Genomic DNA, 22,874 nt, shown 5'->3' with positions numbered 1-22,874 from the left:
TGAGAGATGAAGGGAGGGTGTGTGTGGGGGGGGGTCAGGACTGAGAGATGAAGGGAGGGTGTGTGTGGGGGGTCTGGACTGAGAGATGAAGGGAGGGTGTGTGTGGGGGGGGTCAGGACTGAGAGATGAAGGGAGGGTGTGTGTGGGGGGGTCAGGACTGAGAGATGAAGGGAGGGTGTGTGTGGGGGGGTCTGGACTGAGAGATGAAGGGAGGGTGTGTGTGGGGGGTCTGGACTGAGAGATGAAGGGAGGGTGTGTGTGGGGGGGGTCAGGACTGAGATGAAGGGAGGGTGTGTGTGGGGGGGGTCTGGACTGAGAGATGAAGGGAGGGTGTGTGTGGGGGGGGGTCAGGACTGAGAGATGAAGGGAGGGTGTGTGGGGGGGGTCTGGACTGTGAGAGATGAAGGGAGGGTGGTGTGTGGGGGTCTGGACTGAGAGATGAAGGGAGGGTGTGTGTGGGGAGGGGGCAGGACTGAGAGATGAAGGGAGGGTGTGGGGGGTCTGGACTGAGAGATGAAGGGAGGGTGTGTGGGGGGGGTCTGGACTGAGAGATGAAGGGAGGGTGTGTGGGGGGTCTGGACTGAGAGATGAAGGGAGGGTGTGTGGGGGGTCTGGACTGAGAGATGAAGGGAGGGTGTGTGGGGGGGTCTGGACTGAGAGATGAAGGGAGGGTGTGTGGGGGGGTCTGGACTGAGAGATGAAGGGAGGGTGTGTGGGGGGGTCTGGACTGTGAGAGATGAAGGGAGGGTGTGTGTGTGGGGGGTCAGGACTGAGAGATGAAGGGAGGGTGTGTGGGGGGGGTCTGGACTGAGAGATGAAGGGAGGGTGTGTGGGGGGTCTGGACTGAGAGATGAAGGGAAGGTGTGTGGGGGGGTCTGGACTGAGAGATGAAGGGAGGGTGTGTGGGGGGTCTGGACTGAGAGATGAAGGGAGGGTGTGTGGGGGGTCTGGACTGAGAGATGAAGGGAGGGGTGTGTGGGGGGTCTGGACTGAGAGATGAAGGGAGGGTGTGTGGGGGGTCTGGACTGTGAGAGATGAAGGGAGGGTGTGTGGGGGGTCTGGACTGAGAGATGAAGGGAGGGTGTGTGGGGGGGGTCTGGACTGAGAGATGAAGGGAAGGTGTGTGGGGGGGTCTGGACTGAGAGATGAAGGGAGGGTGTGTGGGGGGTCTGGACTGAGAGATGAAGGGAGGGTGTGTGGGGGGTCTGGACTGAGAGATGAAGGGAGGGTGTGTGGGGGGTCTGGACTGAGAGATGAAGGGAGGGTGTGTGTGGGGGGGTCAGGACTGAGAGATGAAGGGAGGGTGTGTGGGTGGGGTCTGGACTGAGAGATGAAGGGAGGGTGTGGGGGGTCTGGACTGAGAGATGAAGGGAGGGTGTGTGGGGGGGGTCTGGATTGAGAGATGAAGGGAAGGTGTGTGGGGGGGTCTGGACTGAGAGATGAAGGGAGGGTGTGTGGGGGGTCTGGACTGAGAGATGAAGGGAGGGTGTGTGGGGGGGTCTGGACTGAGAGATGAAGGGAGGGTGTGTGGGGGGGGGGTCAGGACTGAGAGATGAAGGGAGGGTGTGTGGGGGCGTCTGGACTGAGAGATGAAGGGAGGGTGTGTGTGGGGGGGTCTGGACTGAGAGATGAAGGGAGGGTGTGTGGGGGGGTCTGGACTGAGAGATGAAGGGAGGGTGTGTGGGGGGTCAGGACTGAGAGATGAAGGGAGGGTGTGGGGGGGTCTGGACTGTGAGAGATGAAGGGAGGGTGTGTGGGGGCGTCTGGACTGAGAGATGAAGGGAGGGTGTGTGTGGGGGGGTCTGGACTGAGAGATGAAGGGAGGGTGTGTGGGGGGGTCTGGACTGAGAGATGAAGGGAGGGTGTGTGGGGGGTCAGGACTGAGAGATGAAGGGAGGGTGTGGGGGGGTCTGGACTGTGAGAGATGAAGGGAGGGTGTGTGTGGGGGGGTCTGGACTGTGAGAGATGAAGGGAGGGTGTGTGGGGGGGTCTGGACTGAGAGATGAAGGGAGGGTGTGGGGGGGTCTGGACTGTGAGAGATGAAGGGAGGGTGTGTGTGGGGGGGGGTCTGGACTGTGAGATGAAGGGAGGGTGTGTGTGGGGGGGTCTGGACTGTGAGAGATGAAGGGAGGGTGTGTGGGGGGGTCTGGACTGAGAGATGAAGGGAGGGTGTGGGGGGGTCTGGACTGTGAGAGATGAAGGGAGGGTGTGTGTGGGGGGGTCTGGACTGAGAGATGAAGGGAGGGTGTGTGGGGGGGTCTGGACTGTGAGAGATGAAGGGAGGGTGTGTGTGGGGTCAGGACTGAGATGAAGGGAGGGTGTGGGGGGGTCTGGACTGTGAGAGATGAAGGGAGGGTGTGAGGGGGGGTCTGGACTGAGAGATGAAGGGAGGGGTGTGTGGGGGGTCAGGACTGAGATGAAGGGAGGGTGTGGGGGGGTCTGGACTGTGAGAGATGAAGGGAGGGTGTGTGTGGAGGGGTCTGGACTGTGAGAGATGAAGGGAGGGTGTGTGTGGGGGGGTCTGGACTGAGAGATGAAGGGAGGGTGTGTGGTGGGGTCTGGACTGAGAGATGAAGGGAGGGTGTGTGGGGGGGTCTGGACTGAGAGATGAAGGGAGGGTGTGTGGGGGGGGTCTGGACTGTGAGAGATGGAGGGTGTGTGTGGGGGGGTCTGGACTGAGAGATGAAGGGAGGGTGTGTGGGGGGGTCTGGACTGAGAGATGAAGGGAGGGTGTGTGGGGGGGTCTGGACTGTGTGAGATGAAGGGAGGGTGTGTGTGGGGGGGGTCTGGACTGAGAGATGAAGGGAGGGTGTGTGGGGGGTCAGGACTGTGAGATGAAGGGAGGGTGTGTGTGGGGGGGTCTGGAATGAGAGATGAAGGGAGGGTGTGTGGGGGGCTCTGGACTGAGAGATGAAGGGAGGGTGTGTGGGGGGTCTGGACTGAGAGATGAAGGGAGGGTGTGTGGGGGGTCTGGACTGAGAGATGAAGGGAGGGTGTGTGTGGGGGTCTGGACTGTGAGAGATGAAGGGAGGGTGTGTGTGGGGGTCTGGACTGAGAGATGAAGGGAGGGTGTGTGGGTGGGGGGGTCTGGACTGAGAGATGAAGGGAGGGTGTGTGGGTGGGGGGTCTGGACTGTGAGAGATGAAGGGAGGGTGTGTGGGGGGGGTCAGGACTGTGAGATGAAGGGAGGGTGTGTGTGGGGGGGTCTGGAATGAGAGATGAAGGGAGGGTGTGTGGGGGGCGGTCTGGACTGAGAGATGAAGGGAGGGTGTGTGGGGGGGTCTGGACTGAGAGATGAAGGGAGGGTGTGTGTGGGGGGGGTCTGGACTGAGAGATGAAGGGAGGGTGTGTGGGGGGGTCTGGACTGAGAGATGAAGGGAGGGTGTGTGGGTGGGGGGGTCTGGAATGAGAGATGAAGGGAGGGTGTGTGGGGGGGTCTGGACTGAGAGATGAAGGGAGGGTGTGTGGGGGGGTCTGGACTGAGAGATGAAGGGAGGGTGTGTGGGGGGTCTGGACTGAGAGATGAAGGGAGGGTGTGTGGGGGGTCTGGACTGAGAGATGAAGGGAGGGTGTGTGGGGGGTCTGGACTGAGAGATGAAGGGAGGGTGTGTGGGGGGGTCTGGACTGAGAGATGAAGGGAGGGTGTGTGGGGGGTCTGGACTGAGAGATGAAGGGAGGGTGTGTGGGGGGTCTGGACTGAGAGATGAAGGGAGGGTGTGTGGGGGGTCTGGACTGAGAGATGAAGGGAGGGTGTGTGGGGGGTCTGGACTGAGAGATGAAGGGAGGGTGTGTGGGGGGTCTGGACTGAGAGATGAAGGGAGGGTGTGTGGGGGGTCTGGACTGAGAGATGAAGGGAGGGTGTGTGGGGGGTCTGGACTGAGAGATGAAGGGAGGGTGTGTGGGGGGTCTGGACTGAGAGATGAAGGGAGGGTGTGTGGGGGGTCTGGACTGAGAGATGAAGGGAGGGTGTGTGGGGGGGTCTGGACTGAGAGATGAAGGGAGGGTGTGTGGGGGGGTCTGGACTGAGAGACGAAGGGAGGGTGTGTGTGTGGGGGGTCAGGACTGTGAGAGATGAAGGGAGGGTGTGTGTGGGGGGGTCTGGACTGTGAGAGATGAAGGGAGGGTGTGTGTGGGGGGGTCTGGACTGAGAGATGAAGGGAGGGTGTGTGGGTGGGGGGTCTGGACTGTGAGAGATGAAGGGAGGGTGTGTGGGGGGTCAGGACTGTGAGATGAAGGGAGGGTGTGTGTGGGGGGGTCTGGAATGAGAGATGAAGGGAGGGTGTGTGGGGGGTCTGGACTGAGAGATGAAGGGAGGGTGTGTGGGGGGTCTGGACTGAGAGATGAAGGGAGGGTGTGTGGGGGGTCTGGACTGTGAGAGATGAAGGGAGGGTGTGTGTGGGGGGGTCTGGACTGAGAGATGAAGGGAGGGTGTGTGGGGGCGTCTGGACTGAGAGATGAAGGGAGGGTGTGTGTGGGGGGGTCTGGACTGAGAGATGAAGGGAGGGTGTGTGGGGGGGTCTGGACTGAGAGATGAAGGGAGGGTGTGTGGGGGGGTCAGGACTGAGAGATGAAGGGAGGGTGTGTGGGGGGTCTGGACTGTGAGATGAAGGGAGGGTGTGTGGGGGGGTCTGGACTGAGAGATGAAGGGAGGGTGTGTGTGGGGGGGTCTGGACTGTGAGAGATGAAGGGAGGGTGTGTGGGGGGGGGTCTGGACTGAGAGATGAAGGGAGGGTGTGGGGGGGTCTGGACTGTGAGAGATGAAGGGAGGGTGTGTGTGGGGGGGTCTGGACTGTGAGAGATGAAGGGAGGGTGTGTGGGGGGGTCTGGACTGAGAGATGAAGGGAGGGTGTGTGTGGGGGGGTCTGGACTGTGAGAGATGAAGGGAGGGTGTGTGGGGGGGGTCTGGACTGAGAGATGAAGGGAGGGTGTGTGTGGGGGGGTCTGGACTGTGAGAGATGAAGGGAGGGTGTGTGGGGGGGTCTGGACTGAGAGATGAAGGGAGGGTGTGGGGGGGTCTGGACTGTGAGAGATGAAGGGAGGGTGTGTGTGGGGGGGGGTCTGGACTGTGAGATGAAGGGAGGGTGTGTGTGGGGGGGTCTGGACTGTGAGAGATGAAGGGAGGGTGTGTGGGGGGGTCTGGACTGAGAGATGAAGGGAGGGTGTGGGGGGGTCTGGACTGTGAGAGATGAAGGGAGGGTGTGTGTGGGGGGGTCTGGACTGAGAGATGAAGGGAGGGTGTGTGGGGGGGTCTGGACTGTGAGAGATGAAGGGAGGGTGTGTGGGGGGTCAGGACTGAGATGAAGGGAGGGTGTGGGGGGGTCTGGACTGTGAGAGATGAAGGGAGGGTGTGTGTGGAGGGGTCTGGACTGTGAGAGATGAAGGGAGGGTGTGTGTGGGGGGGTCTGGACTGAGAGATGAAGGGAGGGTGTGTGGGGGGGTCTGGACTGAGAGATGAAGGGAGGGTGTGTGGGGGGGGTCTGGACTGTGAGAGATGGAGGGTGTGTGTGGGGGGGTCTGGACTGAGAGATGAAGGGAGGGTGTGGGGGGGGGTCTGGACTGAGAGATGAAGGGAGGGTGTGTGTGGGGGGGGTCTGGACTGAGAGAGATGAAGGGAGGGTGTGTGTGGGGGGTCAGGACTGAGAGATGAAGGGAGGGTGTGTGTGGGGGGTCTGGACTGTGAGATGAAGGGAGGGTGTGTGTGAGGGGGGGTCTGGACTGAGAGATGATGGGAGGGTGTGTATGGGGGTCTGGACTGTGAGAGATGAAGGGAGGGTGTGTGGGGGGGGTCTGGACTGAGAGAGATGAAGGGAGGGTGTGTGTGTGGGGGTCTGGACTGAGAGATGAAGTGAGGGTGTGTGTGGGGGGTCTGGACTGAGAGATGAAGTGAGGGTGTGTGTGGGGGGTCTGGACTGTGAGATGAAGGGAGGGTGTGTGGGGGGGGTCTGGACTGAGAGATGAAGTGAGGGTGTGTGTGGGGGGTCTGGACTGAGAGATGAAGGGAGGGTGTGTGTGGGTGGGGTCTGGACTGAGAGATGAAGGGAGGGTGTGTGTGAGGGGGGGGTTTGGACTGTGAGAGATGAAGGGAGGGTGTGTGTGTGGGGGTCTGGACTGTGAGAGATGAAGGGATGGTGTGTGTGAGGGGGGGTCTGGACTGTAAGAGATGAAGGGAGGGTGTGTGTGAGGGGGGGTCTGGACTGAGAGATGAAGGGAGGGTGTGTGTGAGGGGGGGTCTGGACTGAGAGATGAAGGGAAGGTGTGGGGGGGGGTCTGGACTGAGAGATGAAGGGAGGGTGTGTGTGGGGGGGGTCTGGACTGTGAGAGATGAAGGGAGGGTGTGTGTGGGGGGGGTCAGGACTGAGAGATGAAGGGAGGGTGTGTGTGGGGGGGTCTGGACTGAGAGATGGAAGGGAGGGTGTGTGTGGGGGGGGGTCAGGACTGAGAGATGAAGGGAGGGTGTGTCAGAGGGGGGGTCTGGACTGAGAGATGAAGGGAAGGTGTGTGTGGGGGGGTCTGGACTGAGATGAAGGGAGGGTGTGTGGGGGGGGTCTGGACTGTGAGAGATGAAGGAGAGGGTGTGTGTGGGGGGGGTCTGGACTGTGAGAGATGAAGGGAGGGTGTGTGGGGGGGGTCTGGACTGTGAGATGAATGGAGGGTGTGTGTGAGGGGGGGTCTGGACTGAGAGATGAAGGGAGGGTGTGTGTGGGGGGGTCTGGACTGTGAGAGATGAAGGGAGGGTGTGTGGGGGGGGTCAGGACTGAGAGACGAAGGGAGGGTGTGTGTGGGGGGGGTCTGGACTGTGAGAGACGAAGGGAGGGTGTGTGGTGGGGTCTGGACTGTGAGATGAAGGGAGGGTGTGTGTGGGGGGGTCTGGACTGAGAGATGAAGGGAGGGTGTGTGTGAGGGGGGGTCTGGACTGTGAGAGATGAAGGGAGGGTGTGTGTGGGGGGGGTCTGGACTGTGAGAGATGAAGGGAGGGTGTGTGTGGGGGGGGTCTGGACTGTGAGAGACGAAGGGAGGGTGTGTGGTGGGTCTGGACTGTGAGATGAAGGGAGGGTGTGTGTGGGGGGGGTCTGGACTGAGAGATGAAGGGAGGGTGTGTGTGGGGGGTCTGGACTGAGAGATGAAGGGAGGGTGTGTGTGAGGGGGGGTCTGGACTGTGAGAGATGAAGGGAGGGTGTGTGGGGGGGGTCTGGACTGAGAGATGAAGGGAGGGTGTGTGTGTGGGGGGTCTGGACTGAGAGATGAAGGGGAGGGTGTGTGTGTGGGGGGTCTGGGACTGAGAGATGAAGGGAGGGTGTGTGTGGGTGGGGTCTGGACTGAGAGATGAAGGGAGGGTGTGTGTGGGGGGTCTGGACTGTGAGATGAAGTGAGGGTGTGTGGGGGGGGTCAGGACTGAGAGATGAAGGGAGGGTGTGTGTGGGGGGGGTCAGGACTGAGAGATGAAGGGAGGGTGTGTGTGGGGGGTCTGGACTGTGAGATGAAGTGAGGGTGTGTGGGGGGGGGTCAGGACTGAGAGATGAAGGGAGGGTGTGTGTGGGGGGGGTCAGGACTGAGAGATGAAGTGAGGGTGTGTGGGGGGGGTCAGGACTGAGAGATGAAGGGAGGGTGTGTGTGGGGGGGGTCTGGACTGTGAGAGATGAAGGGAGGGTGTGTGGGGGGGGTCAGGACTGAGAGATGAAGGGAGGGTGTGTGGGGGGGTCTGGACTGTGAGAGATGAAGGGAGGGTGTGTGTGGGGGGGGTCAGGACTGAGAGATGAAGGGAGGGTGTGTGTGGGGGGGGTCAGGACTGAGAGATGAAGGGAGGGTGTGTGTGGGGGGGTCAGGACTGAGAGATGAAGGGAGGGTGTGTGTGGGGGGTCAGGACTGAGAGATGAAGTGAGGGTGTGTGGGGGGGGTCAGGACTGAGAGATGAAGGGAGGGTGTGTGGGGGGGGTCAGGACTGAGAGATGAAGGGAGGGTGTGTGGGGGGGGGTCAGGACTGGGAGATGAAGGGAGGGTGTGTGGGGGGGGTCAGGACTGAGAGATGAAGGGAGGGTGTGTGGGGGGGGTCTGGACTGAGAGATGAAGGGAGGGTGTGTGTGGGGGGGGTCTGGACTGTGAGAGATGAAGGGAGGGTGTGTGTGGGGGGGGTCAGGACTGAGAGATGAAGGGAGGGTGTGTTGGGGGGTCAGGACTGAGAGATGAAGGGAGGGTGTGTGTGGGGGGGGTCTGGACTGTGAGAGATGAAGGGAGGGTGTGTGTGGGGGGGTCTGGACTGAGAGATGAAGGGAGGGTGTGTGTGGGGGGGTCTGGACTGAGAGATGAAGGGAGGGTGTGTGGGGGGGTCTGGACTGTGAGAGATGAAGGGAGGGTGTGTGTGGGGGGGTCTGGACTGAGAGATGAAGGGAGGGTGTGTTGGGGGGGTCTGGACTGAGAGATGAAGGGAGGGTGTGTTGGGGGGGTCTGGACTGAGAGATGAAGGGAGGGTGTGTTGGGGGGGTCTGGACTGTGAGATGAAGGGAGGGTGTGTTGGGGGGGTCTGGACTGTGAGATGAAGGGAGGGTGTGTGTGGGGGGGTCTGGACTGAGAGATGAAGGGAGGGTGTGTGGGGGGGGTCTGGACTGTGAGATGAAGGGAGGGTGTGTGTGAGGGGGGGTCTGGACTGTGAGAGATGAAGGGAGGGTGTGTGGGGGGGTTCTGGACTGTGAGAGATGAAGGGAGGGTGTGTGGGGGGGGTCTGGACTGTGAGAGATGAAGGGAGGGTGTGTGTGTGGGGGTCTGGACTGAGAGATGAAGTGAGGGTGTGTGTGGGGGTCTGGACTGTGAGATGAAGGGAGGGTGTGTGGGGGGGGTCTGGACTGAGAGATGAAGGGAGGGTGTGTGTGGGTGGGGTCTGGACTGAGAGATGAAGGGAGGGTGTGTGTGAGGGGGGGTTTGGACTGTGAGAGATGAAGGGAGGGTGTGTGTGAGGGGGGGGTCTGGACTGTAAGAGATGAAGGGAGGGTGTGTGCGAGGGGGGGTCTGGACTGAGAGATGAAGGGAGGGTGTGTGTGAGGGGGGGTCTGGACTGAGAGATGAAGGGAAGGTGTGGGGGGGGGTCTGGACTGAGAGATGAAGGGAGGGTGTGTGTGGGGGGGGTCTGGACTGTGAGAGATGAAGGGAGGGTGTGTGGGGGGGGTCTGGACTGTGAGAGATGAAGGGAGGGTGTGTGTGGGGGGGGGTCAGGACTGAGAGATGAAGGGAGGGTGTGTGTGGGGGGGTCTGGACTGAGAGATGGAAGGGAGGGTGTGTGTGGGGGGGGGTCAGGACTGAGAGATGAAGGGAGGGTGTGTGTGTGGGGGGGTCTGGACTGAGATGAAGGGAGGGGTGTGTGTGGGGGGGTCTGGACTGAGATGAAGGGAGGGTGTGTGGGGGGGGTCTGGACTGTGAGAGATGAAGGGAGGGTGTGTGTGGGGGGGGTCTGGACTGTGAGAGATGAAGGGAGGGTGTGTGGGGGGGGTCTGGACTGTGAGATGAAGGGAGGGTGTGTGTGAGGGGGGGTCTGGACTGAGAGATGAAGGGAGGGTGTGTGTGGGGGGGTCTGGACTGTGAGAGATGAAGGGAGGGTGTGTGTGGGGGGGGTCTGGACTGTGAGATGAAGGGAGGGTGTGTGTGTGGGGGGGTCAGGACTGAGAGATGAAGGGAGGGTGTGTGTGGGGGGGGTCTGGACTGTGAGATGAAGGGAGGGTGTGTGGGGGGGGGGTCAGGACTGAGAGATGAAGGGAGGGTGTGTGGGGGGGGTCAGGACTGAGAGACGAAGGGAGGGTGTGTGGTGGGGTCTGGACTGTGAGATGAAGGGAGGGTGTGTGTGAGGGGTCTGGACTGAGAGATGAAGGGAGGGTGTGTGGGGGGTCTGGACTGAGAGATGAAGGGAGGGTGTGTGTGAGGGGGGGTCTGGACTGTGAGAGATGAAGGGAGGGTGTGTGTGGGGGGTCTGGACTGAGAGATGAAGGGAGGGTGTGTGGGGGGTCTGGACTGAGAGATGAAGGGAGGGTGTGTGTGAGGGGGGGTCTGGACTGTGAGAGATGAAGGGAGGGTGTGTGTGGGGGGGGGGTCTGGACTGTGAGAGATGAAGGGAGGGTGTGTGTGGGGGGGGTCTGGACTGTGAGAGACGAAGGGAGGGTGTGTGGTGGGTCTGGACTGTGAGATGAAGGGAGGGTGTGTGTGGGGGGGTCTGGACTGAGAGATGAAGGGAGGGTGTGTGTGAGGGGGGGTCTGGACTGTGAGAGATGAAGGGAGGGTGTGTGTGGGGGGTCTGGACTGAGAGATGAAGGGAGGGTGTGTGTGGGGGGTCTGGACTGTGTGAGATGAAGGGAGGGTGTGTGTGGGGGGTCTGGAGTGAGAGATGAAGGGAGGGTGTGTGTGGGGGGTCTGGACTGTGAGATGAAGTGAGTGTGTGTGGGGGGGGTCAGGACTGAGAGATGAAGGGAGGGTGTGTGTGGGGGGGGTCAGGACTGAGAGATGAAGTGAGGGTGTGTGGGGGGGTCAGGACTGAGAGATGAAGGGAGGGTGTGTGTGGGGGGTCTGGACTGTGAGATGAAGGGAGGGTGTGTGTGGGGGGGGGTCAGGACTGAGAGATGAAGTGAGGGTGTGTGGGGGGGTCAGGACTGAGAGATGAAGGGAGGGTGTGTGGGGGGGTCAGGACTGAGAGATGAAGGGAGGGTGTGTGTGGGGGGTCTGGACTGTGAGATGAAGGGAGGGTGTGTGTGGGGGGGTCAGGACTGAGAGATGAAGGGAGGGTGTGTGTGGGGGGGGTCAGGACTGTGAGAGATGAAGGGAGGGTGTGTGGGGGGGTCAGGACTGAGAGATGAAGGGAGGGTGTGTGGGGGGGTCTGGACTGTGAGAGATGAAGGGAGGGTGTGTGTGGGGGGGTCAGGACTGAGAGATGAAGGGAGGGTGTGTGTGGGGGGGGGTCAGGACTGAGAGATGAAGGGAGGGTGTGTGTGGGGGGGGTCAGGACTGAGAGATGAAGGGAGGGTGTGTGTGGGGGGGGTCAGGACTGAGAGAGATGAAGGGAGGGTGTGTGGGGGGGTCTGGACTGTGAGATGAAGTGAGGGTGTGTGGGGGGGGTCAGGACTGAGAGATGAAGGGAGGGTGTGTGTGGGGGGGGTCAGGACTGAGAGATGAAGGGAGGGTGTGTTGGGGGGTCAGGACTGAGAGATGAAGGGAGGGTGTGTGTGTGGGGGGTCTGGACTGTGAGATGAAGGGAGGGTGTGTGTGGGGGGGTCTGGACTGTGAGAGATGAAGGGAGGGTGTGTGTGGGGGGGTCTGGACTGAGAGATGAAGGGAGGGTGTGTGGGGGGGTCTGGACTGTGAGAGATGAAGGGAGGGTGTGTGTGGGGGGGTCTGGACTGAGAGATGAAGGGAGGGTGTGTTGGGGGGGTCTGGACTGAGAGATGAAGGGAGGGTGTGTTGGGGGGGGTCTGGACTGAGAGATGAAGGGAGGGTGTGTTGGGGGGGTCTGGACTGTGAGATGAAGGGAGGGTGTGTTGGGGGGGTCTGGACTGTGAGATGAAGGGAGGGTGTGTGTGAGGGGGGGTCTGGACTGTGAGAGATGAAGGGAGGGTGTGTGGGGGGGTTCTGGACTGTGAGAGATGAAGGGATGGTGTGTGTGTGGGGGGGTCTGGACTGTGAGAGATGAAGGGAGGGTGTGTGTGGGGGGGGGTCTGGACTGAGAGATGAAGGGAGGGTGTGTGTGGGGGGGTCTGGACTGAGAGATGAAGGGAGGGTGTGTGTGGGGGGTCAGGACTGTGAGAGATGAAGGGAGGGTGTGTGGGGGGGGGTCTGGACTGAGAGATGAAGGGAGGGTGTGTGTGGGGGGGTCTGGACTGAGAGATGAAGGGAGGGTGTGGGGGGGGGTCTGGACTGAGAGATGAAGGGAGGGTGTGTGTGGGGGGGGTCTGGACTGAGAGATGAAGGGAGGGTGTGTGTGAGGGGGGGTCTGGACTGAGAGATGAAGGGAGGGTGTGTGTGGGGGGGTCTGGACTGTGAGAGATGAAGGGAGGGTGTGTGGGGGGGGTCAGGACTGAGAGATGAAGGGAGGGTGTGTGTGAGGGGGGGTCTGGACTGAGAGATGAAGGGAGGGTGTGTGTGGGGGGGTCTGGACTGTGAGAGATGAAGGGAGGGTGTGTGGGGGGGGTCTGGACTGTGAGATGAAGGGAGGGGTGTGTGTGAGGGGGGTCTGGACTGAGAGATGAAGGGAGGGTGTGTGTGGGGGGGGTCTGGACTGCGAGAGATGAAGGGAGGGTGTGTGGGGGGGGTCAGGACTGAGAGACGAAGGGAGGGTGTGTGTGGGGGGGGTCTGGACTGTGAGAGACGAAGGGAGGGTGTGTGGTGGGGGGGTCTGGACTGTGAGAGATGAAGGGAGGGTGTGTGGGGGGGGGGGTCTGGACTGTGAGAGATGAAGGGAGGGTGTGTGGGGGGGGGGTCTGGACTGTGAGAGATGAAGGGAGGGTGTGGGGGGGTCTGGACTGTGAGAGATGAAGGGAGGGTGTGTGTGTGGGGGGTCTGGACTGTGAGAGATGAAGGGAGGGTGTGTGTGGGGGGTCTGGACTGTGAGATGAAGGGAGGGTGTGTGTGGGGGGGTCTGGACTGAGAGATGAAGGGAGGGTGTGTGTGTGGGGGGTCTGGACTGAGAGATGAAGGGAGGGTGTGTGTGGGTGGGGTCTGGACTGTGTGAGATGAAGGGAGGGTGTGTGTGGGGGGGGGTCTGGACTGAGAGATGAAGGGAGGGTGTGTGTGTGGGGGGTCTGGACTGAGAGATGAAGGGAGGGTGTGTGTGTGGGGGGTCTGGACTGAGAGATGAAGGGAGGGTGTGTGTGGGGGGGTCTGGACTGTGTGAGATGAAGGGAGGGTGTGTGTGGGGGGTCTGGACTGAGAGATGAAGGGAGGGTGTGTGTGGGGGGTCTGGACTGTGAGATGAAGTGAGGGTGTGTGGGGGGCTCAGGACTGATAGATGAAGGGAGGGTGTGTGTGGGGGGGGTCAGGACTGAGAGATGAAGGGAGGGTGTGTGTGGGGGGGGGGGGTCAGGACAGAGAGATGAAGGGAGGGTGTGTGGGGGGGTCTGGACTGTGAGAGATGAAGGGAGGGTGTGTGGGGGGGTCTGGACTGTGAGAGATGAAGGGAGGGTGTGTGTGGGGGGGGTCAGGACTGAGAGATGAAGGGAGGGTGTGTTGGGGGGTCAGGACTGAGAGATGAAGGGAGGGTGTGTGTGGGGGGGGTCAGGACTGAGAGATGAAGGGAGGGTGTGTGTGTGTGGGGGGTCTGGACTGTGAGATGAAGGGAGGGTGTGTGTGGGGGGGTCTGGACTGTGAGATGAAGGGAGGGTGTGTGTGGGGGGGTCTGGACTGTGAGATGAAGGGAGGGTGTGTGTGTGTGGGGGGTCTGGACTGTGAGATGAAGGGAGGGTGTGTGTTGGGGGGGTCTGGACTGTGAGAGATGAAGGGAGGGTGTGTGGGGGGTCAGGACTGAGAGATGAAGGGAGGGTGTGTGGGGGGGTCTGGACTGTGAGAGATGAAGGGAGGGTGTGTGGGGGGTCTGGACTGAGAGAGATGAAGGGAGGGTGTGTGTGGGGGGGTCTGGACTGTGAGAGATGAAGGGAGGGTGTGTGTGGGGGGGTCTGGACTGTGAGATGAAGGGAGGATGTGTGGGGGGGGTCTGGACTGTGAGAGATGAAGGGAGGGTGTGTGTGGGGGGTCTGGACTGAGAGAGATGAAGGGAGGGTGTGTGGGGGGGGTCTGGACTGTGAGAGATGAAGGGAGGGTGTGGGGGGGTCTGGACTGAGAGAGATGAAGGGAGGGTGTGTTGGGGGGTCTGGACTGTGAGAGATGAAGGGAGGGTGTGTGGGGGGGTCTGGACTGAGAGAGATGAAGGGAGGGTGTGTGGGGGGGTCTGGACTGTGAGAGATGAAGGGAGGGTGTGTGTGGGGGGGGTCTGGACTGAGAGATGAAGGGAGGGTGTGTGTGGGGGGGGTCTGGACTGAGAGATGAAGGGAGGGTGTGTGGGGGGGGTCTGGACTGAGAGATGAAGGGAGGGTGTGTGTGGGGGGGGTCTGGACTGAGAGATGAAGGGAGGGTGTGTGTGAGGGGGGGTCAGGACTGAGAGATGAAGGGAGGGTGTGTGTGGGGGGGGGTCTGGACTGAGAGATGAAGGGAGGGTGTGTGTGGGGGGGTCTGGACTGAGAGAGATGAAGGGAGGGTGAGTTGGGGGGTCTGGACTGTGAGAGATGAAGGGAGGGTGTGTGTGGGGGGGTCTGGACTGAGAGAGATGAAGGGAGGGTGTGTGGGGGGGGTCTGGACTGTGAGAGATGAAGGGAGGGTGTGGGGGGGTCTGGACTGAGAGAGATGAAGGGAGGGTGTGTGTGGGGGGGTCTGGACTGTGAGAGATGAAGGGAGGGTGTGTGTGGGGGGGGTCTGGACTGAGAGATGAAGGGAGGGTGTGTGTGGGGGGGGTCTGGACTGAGAGATGAAGGGAGGGTGTGTGTGGGGGGGGGTTTGGACTGTGAGAGATGAAGGGAGGGTGTGTGTGAGGGGGGGTCTGGACTGTGAGAGATGAAGGGAGGGTGTGTGTGTGGGGGGGTCTGGACTGTGAGAGATGAAGGGAGGGTGTGTGTGGGGGGGGGTTTGGACTGTGAGAGATGAAGGGAGGGTGTGTGTGAGGGGGGGGTCTGGACTGTAAGAGATGAAGGGAGGGTGTGTGTGAGGGGGGGTCTGGACTGTAAGAGATGAAGGGAGGGTGTGGGGGGGGTCTGGACTGAGAGATGAAGGGAGGGTGTGTGTGGGGGGGGTCTGGACTGAGAGAGATGAAGGGAGGGTGTGTGTGGGGGGTCAGGACTGAGAGATGAAGGGAGGGTGTGTGTGGGGGGTCTGGACTGTGAGATGAAGGGAGGGTGTGTGTGAGGGGGGGTCTGGACTGTGAGATGATGGGAGGGTGTGTGTGGGGGGTCTGGACTGTGAGATGAAGGGAGGGTGTGTTGGGGGGTCAGGACTGAGAGAGATGAAGGGAGGGTGTGTGGGGGGGGTCTGGACTGAGAGATGAAGGGAGGGTGTGTGGGGGGTCTGGACTGTGAGATGAAGGGAGGGTGTGTGTGGGGGGGTCAGGACTGAGAGATGAAGGGAGGGTGTGTGTGGGGGGGGTCAGGACTGAGAGATGAAGGGAGGGTGTGTTGGGGGGTCAGGACTGAGAGATGAAGGGAGGGTGTGTGTGGGGGGGGTCTGGACTGTGAGAGACGAAGGGAGGGTGTGTGTGGGGGGGGTCTGGACTGTGAGAGACGAAGGGAGGGTGTGTGTGGGGGGGGTCTGGACTGTGAGAGACGAAGGGAGGGTGTGTGTGGGGGGGGTCTGGACTGAGAGATGAAGGGAGGGTGTGTGGGGGCGTCTGGACTGAGAGATGAAGGGAGGGTGTGTGTGTGGGGGGTCAGGACTGAGAGATGAAGGGAGGGTGTGTGTGGGGGGGTCTGGACTGTGAGAGATGAAGGGAGGGTGTGTGTGGGGGGGTCTGGACTGAGAGATGAAGGGAGGGTGTGTGTGTGGGGGGTCTGGACTGTGAGATGAAGGGAGGGTGTGTGTGGGGGGGTCTGGACTGTGAGAGATGAAGGGAGGGTGTGTGTGGGGGGGTCTGGACTGAGAGATGAAGGGAGGGTGTGTGGGGGGGTCTGGACTGTGAGAGATGAAGGGACGGTGTGTGGGGGGTCTGGACTGAGAGAGATGAAGGGAGTGTGTGTGTGGGGGGGTCTGGACTGAGAGATGAAGGGAGGGTGTGTTGGGGGGTCTGGACTGTGAGAGATGAAGGGAGGGTGTGTGTGGGGGGGTCTGGACTGAGAGAGATGAAGGGAGGGTGTGTGGGGGGGTCTGGACTGTGAGAGATGAAGGGAGGGTGTGTGTGGGGGGGGTCTGGACTGAGATGAAGGGAGGGTGTGTGGGGGGGTTAGGACTGAGACAGATGAAGGGAGGATGTTGGGGGGGTCTGGACTGTGAGAGATGAAGGGAGGGTGTGTGTGGGGTGTCTGGACTGAGAGATGAAGGGAGGGTGTGTGTGGGGGGGGGTCTGGACTGAGAGATGAAGGGAGGGTGTGTGTGGGGGGGGTCTGGACTGTGAGAGATGAAGGGAGGGTGTGTATGGGGGTCTGGACTGTGAGAGATGAAGGGAGGGTGTGTGGGGGGGTCTGGACTGTGAGAGATGAAGGGAGGGTGTGTATGGGGGGGGGTCTGGACTGAGAGATGAAGGGAGGGTGTGTATGGGGGGGGGTCTGGACTGAGAGATGAAGGGAGGGTGTGTGGGGGGGTCTGGACTGTGAGAGATGAAGGGAGGGTGTGTATGGGGGTCTGGACTGTGAGAGATGAAGGGAGGGTGTGTATGGGGGTCTGGACTGTGAGAGATGAAGGGAGGGTGTGAGGGGGGGTCTGGACTGAGAGATGAAGGGAGGGTGTGTGGGGGGGTCTGGACTGTGAGAGATGAAGGGAGGGTGTGTATGGGGGTCTGGACTGTGAGAGATGAAGGGAGGGTGTGTGGGGGTGTCAGGACTGAGAGATGAAGGGAGGGTGTGAGGGGGGGTCTGGACTGAGAGAGATGAAGGGAGGGTGTGTGTGGGGGGTCAGGACTGAGAGATGAAGGGAGGGTGTGTGTGGGGGGTCTGGACTGTGAGATGAAGGGAGGGTGTGTGTGAGGGGGGGTCTGGACTGAGAGATGATGGGAGGGTGTGTGGGGGGGGTCTGGACTGTGAGAGATGAAGGGTGTGTGTGTGGGGGGGTCTGGACTGTGAGAGATGAAGGGAGGGTGTGTGGGGGGTCTGGACTGTGAGAGATGAAGGGAGGGTGTGTGTGAGGGGGGGTTTGGACTGTGAGAGATGAAGGGAGGGTGTGTGTGAGGGGGGGTCTGGACTGAGAGATGAAGGGAGGGTGTGGGGGGGGGTCTGGACTGAGAGATGAAGGGAGGGTGTGTGGGGGGGGTCAGGACTGAGAGATGAAGGGTGTGTGTGTGGGGGGGTCTGGACTGTGAGAGATGAAGGGAGGGTGTGTGGGGGGTCTGGACTGTGAGAGATGAAGGGAGGGTGTGTGTGAGGGGGGGTTTGGACTGTGAGAGATGAAGGGAGGGTGTGTGTGAGGGGGGGTCTGGACTGAGAGATGAAGGGAGGGTGTGGGGGGGGGTCTGGACTGAGAGATGAAGGGAGGGTGTGTGTGGGGGGGGTCTGGACTGAGAGAGATGAAGGGAGGGTGTGTGTGGGGGGGTCAGGACTGAGAGATGAAGGGAGGGTGTGTGTGGGGGGGGGTCTGGACTGAGAGATGAAGGGAGGGTGTGTGTGGGGGGGGTCTGGACTGAGAGAGATGAAGGGAGGGTGTGTGTGGGGGGGGTCTGGACTGAGAGAGATGAAGGGAGGGTGTGTGTGAGGGGGGGTCTGGACTGAGAGATGATGGGAGGGTGTGTGGGGGATCTGGACTGTGAGAGATGAAGGGAGGGTGTGTGGGGGGGGTCTGGACTGAGAGATGAAGGGAGGGTGTGTGGGGGATCTGGACTGTGAGAGATGAAGGGAGGGTGTGTGTGTGGGGGGTCTGGACTGAGAGATGAAGGGAGGGTGTGTGGGGGGGGTCTGGACTGAGAGATGAAGGGAGGGTGTGTGTGGGGGGGGTCTGGACTGTGAGAGATGAAGGGAGGGTGTGTGTGGGGGGGGTCTGGACTGTGAGAGATGAAGGGAGGGTGTTTGGGGGGGGTCTGGACTGTGAGAGATGAAGGGAGGGTGTGTGGGGGGGGTCAGGACTGAGAGATGAAGGGAGGGTGTGTGTGGGGGGGGTCTGGACTGTGAGAGATGAAGGGAGGGTGTGTGTGGGGGGGTCTGGACTGTGAGAGATGAAGGGAGGGTGTGGGGGGGGTCTGGACTGTGAGAGATGAAGGGAGGGTGTGGGGGGGTCTGGACTGAGAGAGATGAAGGGAGGGTGTGTTGGGGGGTCTGGACTGTGAGAGATGAAGGGAGGGTGTTTGGGGGGGGTCTGGACTGTGAGAGATGAAGGGAGGGTGTGTGGGGGGGGTCAGGACTGAGAGATGAAGGGAGGGTGTGTGTGAGGGGGGGTCTGGACTGAGAGATGAAGGGAGGGTGTGTGGGGGGGGTCAGGACTGAGAGATGAAGGGAGGGTGTGTGTGAGGGGGGGTCTGGACTGAGAGATGAAGGGAGGGTGTGTGGGGGGGTCTGGACTGTGAGAGATGAAGGGAGGGTGTGTGGGGGGGTCTGGACTGTGAGAGATGAAGGGAGGGTGTGTGTGGGGGGGGTCTGGACTGTGAGATGAAGGGAGGGTGTGTGTGAGGGGGGGTCTGGACTGAGAGATGAAGGGAGGGTGTGTGTGGGGGGGTCTGGACTGTGAGAGATGAAGGGAGGGTGTGTGGGGGGGGTCAGGACTGAGAGACGAAGGGAGGGTGTGTGTGGGGGGGGTCTGGACTGTGAGAGACGAAGGGAGGGTGTATGGTGGGGTCTGGACTGTGAGAGATGAAGGGAGGGTGTGTGGGGGGGGTCAGGACTGAGAGATGAAGGGAGGGTGTGTGTGAGGGGGGGTCTGGACTGAGAGATGAAGGGAGGGTGTGTGTGGGGGGGGGTCTGGACTGAGAGATGAAGGGAGGGTGTGTGTGGGGGGGTCTGGACTGTGAGAGATGAAGGGAGGGTGTGTGGGGGGGGGTCTGGACTGTGAGAGATGAAGGGAGGGTGTGTGGGGGGGGTCTGGACTGTGAGATGAAGGGAGGGTGTGTGTTGGGGGGGGTCTGGACTGAGAGATGAAGGGAAGGTGTGTGTGGGGGGGTCTGGACTGTGAGAGATGAAGGGAGGGTGTGTGGGGGGGGTCAGGACTGAGAGACGAAGGGAGGGTGTGTGTGGGGGGGGTCTGGACTGTGAGAGACGAAGGGAGGGTGTGTGGTGGGGTCTGGACTGTGAGATGAAGGGAGGGTGTGTGTGGGGGGGTCTGGACTGAGAGATGAAGGGAGGGTGTGTGTGAGGGGGTCTGGACTGAGAGATGAAGGGAGGGTGTGTGGGGGGGTCTGGACTGTGAGATGAAGGGAGGGTGTGTGTGGGGGGGTCTGGACTGAGAGATGAAGGGAGGGTGTGTGTGAGGGGGGGTCTGGACTGTGAGAGATGAAGGGAGGGTGTGTGTGTGGGGGGTCTGGACTGAGAGATGAAGGGAGGGTGTGTGTGTGGGGGGTCTGGACTGAGAGATGAAGGGAGGGTGTGTGTGGGGGGGTCTGGACTGAGAGATGAAGGGAGGGTGTGTGTGGGGGGGGGTCTGGACTGAGAGATGAAGGGAGGGTGTGTGTGGGGGGTCTGGACTGTGAGAGATGAAGGGAGGGTGTGTGTGGGGGGTCTGGACTGTGAGATGAAGTGAGGGTGTGTGGGGGGGGTCAGGACTGAGAGATGAAGGGAGGGTGTGTGTGGGGGGGGTCAGGACTGAGAGATGAAGGGAGGGTGTGTGTGGGGGGGGTCAGGACTGAGAGATGAAGGGAGGGTGTGTGTGGGGGGTCTGGACTGTGAGATGAAGTGAGGGTGTGTGGGGGGGGTCAGGACTGAGAGATGAAGGGAGGGTGTGTGTGGGGGGGGTCAGGACTGAGAGATGAAGTGAGGGTGTGTGGGGGGGGTCAGGACTGAGAGATGAAGGGAGGGTGTGTGTGGGGGGGGTCTGGACTGTGAGAGATGAAGGGAGGGTGTGTGGGGGGGGTCAGGACTGAGAGATGAAGGGAGGGTGTGTGTGGGGGTCTGGACTGTGAGATGAAGGGAGGGTGTGTGGGGGGGGGGTCAGGACTGAGAGATGAAGGGAGGGTGTGTGTGTGGGGGGTCTGGACTGAAAGATGAAGGGAGGGTGTGTGGGGGGGGGTCTGGACTGAGAGATGAAGTGAGGGTGTGTGTGGGGGTCTGGACTGAGAGATGAAGGGAGGGTGTGTGTGGGGGGGGTCAGGACTGAGAGATGAAGGGAGGGTGTGTGTGTGGGGGGTCTGGACTGAAAGATGAAGGGAGGGTGTGTGGGGGGGGGTCTGGACTGAGAGATGAAGTGAGGGTGTGTGGGGGGGGTCAGGACTGAGAGATGAAGGGAGGGTGTGTGTGGGGGGGGGTCAGGACTGAGAGATGAAGGGAGGGTGTGTGGGGGGGGTCAGGACTGAGAGATGAAGGGAGGGTGTGTGTGGGGGTGTCTGGACTGTGAGAGATGAAGGGAGGGTGTGTGGGGGGTCTGGACTGAGATTAAGGGAGGGTGTGTGGGGGGGTCAGGACTGAGACAGATGAAGGGAGGATGTTGGGGGGGGTCTGGACTGAGAGATGAAGGGAGGGTGTTGGGGGGGGTCTGGACTGTGAGAGATGAAGGGAGGGTGGGTGTGGGGGGGTCTGGACTGAGAGATGAAGGGAGGGTGTGTGGGGGGTCTGGACTGAGAGAAATGAAGGGAGGGTGTGTGGGGGGGGTCTGGACTGTGAGAGATGAAGGGAGGGTGTGTGGGGGGGGTCTGGACTGTGAGAGATGAAGGGAGGGTGTGTGGGGGGTCTGGACTGTGAGAGATGAAGGGAGGGTGTGTGTGGGGGGTCTGGACTGAGAGGTGGAGGGAGGGTGTGGGGGGTCTGGACTGTGAGAGGTGGAGGGTGGGTGTGTGGGGGGTCAGGACTGAGAGATGAAGAGAGGGTGTGTGGGGGGGTCAGGACTGAGAGATGAAGAGAGGGTGTGTGGGGGGGTCTGGACTGAGAGATGAAGGGAGGGTGTGTGGGGGGGTCTGGACTGAGAGATGAAGGGAGGGTGTGTGTGTGGGGGGTCTGGACTGAGAGATGACGGGAGGGTGTGTTTCGGGGGGTCTGGACTGAGATGAAGGGAGGGTGTGTGGGGGGTCTGGACTGTGAGAGATGAAGGGAGGGTGTGTGGGGGTTCTGGACTGTGAGAGGTGGAGGGAGGGTGTGTGTGTGGGGGGTCTGGACTGAGATGAAGGGAGGGTGTGGGGGGTCTGGACTGTGAGAGATGAAGGGAGGGTGTGTGGGGGGGTCTGGACTGAGAGATGAAGGCAGGGTGTGTGTGGGGGGGTCTGGACTGAGAGATGAAGGGAGGGTGTGTGTGGGGGGGTCTGGACTGTGAGAGATGAAGGGAGGGTGTGTGTGTGGGGGGTCTGGACTGTGAGATGAAGGGAGGGTGTGTGTGGGGGGGTCTGGACTGAGAGATGAAGGGAGGGTGTGTGTGGGGGGGGGTCTGGACTGAGAGATGAAGGGAGGGTGTGTTTGGGGGGGGGTCTGGACTGAGAGATGAAGGGAGGGTGTGTGTGGGTGGGGGGTCTGGACTGTGAGAGATGAAGGGAGGGTGTGTGTGAGGGGGGGTCTGGACTGAGAGAGATGAAGGGAGGGTGTGTGTGGGGGGTCAGGACTGAGAGATGAAGGGAGGGTGTGTGTGGGGGGTCAGGACTGAGAGATGAAGGGAGGGTGTGTGTGGGGGGTCAGGACTGAGAGATGAAGGGAGGGTGTGTGTGGGGGGTCAGGACTGAGAGATGAAGGGAGGGTGTGTGGGGGGTCTGGACTGTGAGAGATGAAGGGAGAGTGTGTGGGGGGGTCTGGACTGTGAGAGATGAAGGGAGGGTGTGTGGGGGGGGTCTGGACTGAGAGATGAAGGGAGGGTGTGTGGGGGGTCTGGACTGTGAGAGATGAAGGGAGAGTGTGGGGGGGTCTGGACTGTGAGAGATGAAGGGAGGGTGTGTGTGAGGGGGGGTCTGGACTGAGAGAGATGAAGGGAGGGTGTGTGTGGGGGGTCAGGACTGAGAGATGAAGGGAGGGTGTGTGTGGGGGGTCAGGACTGAGAGATGAAGGGAGGGTGTGTGTGGGGGGTCAGGACTGAGAGATGAAGGGAGGGTGTGTGTGGGGGGTCAGGACTGAGAGATGAAGGGAGGGTGTGTGGGGGGTCTGGACTGTGAGAGATGAAGGGAGAGTGTGTGGGGGGGTCTGGACTGTGAGAGATGAAGGGAGGGTGTGTGGGGGGGGTCTGGACTGAGAGATGAAGGGAGGGTGTGTGGGGGGTCTGGACTGTGAGAGATGAAGGGAGAGTGTGGGGGGGTCTGGACTGTGAGAGATGAAGGGAGGGTGTGTGTGAGGGGGGTCTGGACTGAGAGAGATGAAGGGAGGGTGTGTGTGGGGGGTCAGGACTGAGAGATGAAGGGAGGGTGTGTGTGGGGGGTCAGGACTGAGAGATGAAGGGAGGGTGTGTGTGGGGGGGGTCTGGACTGAGAGATGAAGGGAGGGTGTGTGGGGGGTCTGGACTGTGAGAGATGAAGGGAGAGTGTGTGGGGGGGTCTGGACTGTGAGAGATGAAGGGAGGGTGTGTGGGGGGGTCTGGACTGTGAGAGATGAAGGGAGAGTGTGTGGGGGGGTCTGGACTGTGAGAGATGAAGGGAGGGTGTGTGTGGGGGGGTCTGGACTGAGAGAGATGAAGGGAGAGTGTGTGGGGGGGTCTGGACTGTGAGAGATGAAGGGAGGGTGTGTGGGGGGGTCTGGACTGTGACAGGTGAAGGGGAGAGAGTGTGTAGAGGAGGGAGGAAGGCTGAGGGTCTGGGTTGTGAAGATGAAGGGAGTGGGGAGTTGAGGAAGGATGCCAGTGCTCCGAGGCAAATGCAGAGTGAGTGTGAATCGACACCGGAGACTCACCTCAGTCCGACTTCCCGCTTTCAGTCTGATCCGCAACAGTTCCTCCCGTCCTCACCAATAGCGTATCGAGTTATGGTGATTGATGGACATAATAAGCAATAGTCTCTGTACCCATACACAGCGTAACCAATCAATTTTCAGTCTAAACAACGGACACTGGAATTACACGGAACGCTGGAGGAACCCAGCAGGCCAGCGGAGTAGAGTCGGATTTTCCGGCCGAGACCCTCC

General features: G+C 61.2%; 1 protein-coding gene across 2 annotated transcripts in view; it reads right to left on the bottom strand.

The window, feature by feature from the left end:
• Nucleotides 1–22,874, bottom strand: part of LOC140740895 (Fanconi anemia core complex-associated protein 24-like) — a 194,050-nt gene that overhangs the window by 14,092 nt on the left and 157,084 nt on the right. The window contains exon 1 of one of the 2 annotated variants that reach the window (XM_073070506.1): nucleotides 22,644–22,782. The exons of the other annotated variant lie outside the window; for it this stretch is intronic. The gene's annotated coding sequence lies outside the window, so the exon portion shown is untranslated. Of the gene's footprint in view, nucleotides 1–22,643; nucleotides 22,783–22,874 lie in introns of those variants that run through there. 2 annotated transcript variants of the gene reach the window in all.

Source organism: Hemitrygon akajei, chromosome 17 (assembly GCF_048418815.1).
Source record: "Hemitrygon akajei chromosome 17, sHemAka1.3, whole genome shotgun sequence".
NCBI lineage: Eukaryota > Metazoa > Chordata > Chondrichthyes > Myliobatiformes > Dasyatidae > Hemitrygon > Hemitrygon akajei.
The sequence above is the reverse complement of the archived record's forward strand: the minus strand, read 5'-3'. Positions and strand labels throughout refer to the sequence as shown.